Source organism: Penaeus monodon, chromosome 4 (assembly GCF_015228065.2).
Source record: "Penaeus monodon isolate SGIC_2016 chromosome 4, NSTDA_Pmon_1, whole genome shotgun sequence".
NCBI classification, from domain to species: domain Eukaryota; kingdom Metazoa; phylum Arthropoda; class Malacostraca; order Decapoda; family Penaeidae; genus Penaeus; species Penaeus monodon.
The window spans coordinates 24,459,802-24,461,043 of record NC_051389.1 but is presented as its reverse complement, the minus strand read 5'-3'; the positions used below and the strand labels follow the sequence as shown (position 1 = coordinate 24,461,043).

The window sequence follows — 1,242 nt, the reverse complement described above, 5'->3', positions numbered from 1 at the left end:
ACAAACAAACGACATCCGCCCACCCTTCTATGCCGAAAACCTGCTATCATTACATTGGTCTTATGGATAGTTGAAAGTAATTTCCTTGTCACTACAATATTAAAGTATATGTACATACATATATATACACTTTTATATATATACAAACATATATGTACATATACGTACGTACACATATGTGTATACATACATATGTAGACATGTATATAAATATACATTTGTAGACGAAAACATGCTGACTTTTTTGGGTGGTGCATAAATTAGTTTCTTTTTATTTACTTGCTATCTTTAGGCGAAGTGTTAGATTTCCCCAAATGCAAGTCTCTTTTCAGAGACAATAAAATATGCAGGTTTTTAAAATTAATATGGCCTTGTGGCGCAACGGATAACGCGTCTGACTACGGATCAGAAGATTCCAGGTTCGAATCCTGGCAAGGTCGTTTACAGTCATGCAATATCACTTGCTAACTTGAACAATTTTGAATTCAAATGCACTGATCACATAGAAATGTATTCGTTTGTGTGTATGCATATGAATAAGTAAACCAATATATATATATATATATATATATATATATATATATATATATATATATACATATGCACGCATGCCCACACACACAGAACACTTTTTTATGCTTAATAATTAGTTAGATGGCCATGTAACTTTATAAAGGTAGATTTCACTGCCTTCATAAAGGCAGCGGCATCTGCACAGCTCAAAAATGCCATTGCAATAAATGTGATAAGTCGCAACTGCTCGATAGGCGAGGGAAAGTCGCAAGGAAAGGGAAATTTTGGGACTTATTGCCACGCTTTAAGCACGTAAAGACGAGGGCGGCAGCGAGCTAGCCAAATTTTATGGAAGGAGGTGTCAGGAAAATAAGGATGGATCTCGTATCAGTTGCAATGTACAGATGGGCACAAAATCGAAGAGGATCTTTTTGCAGTTTTACCTACAAAGAAGAGTTAAAATACTTTCAGTTATGTGTGTGCGTGTGTTTTTATGTGTGCATGCATTTTTGTGCACATGGGAGTATGACGAGCTACTTGGTGGCATGATGATATCATATATTGGCTGTCTTAGATCCTTCCCCAGGGGAGTATTTGGTTAGGTAATGATTGTTTTGGTACTCAACCCATCATATTTACAAGAGACTTACTAACTACCATATTAGCAAACCCGCGCGCGTGCACACACACATCTTGTGCATATGACACACGGTTTTTATATGAATATAT

The 1,242-nt window shown here is 36.2% G+C and overlaps 1 non-coding gene across 1 annotated transcript; it reads left to right on the top strand.

Annotated features, from left to right (window-relative positions):
* Positions 1-367: 367 nt before the first annotated feature.
* On the top strand, positions 368-440 carry Trnar-acg. Its single transcript has one exon. It is a non-coding gene; the product is annotated as a tRNA-Arg (tRNA).
* Positions 441-1,242: the final 802 nt, after the last annotated feature.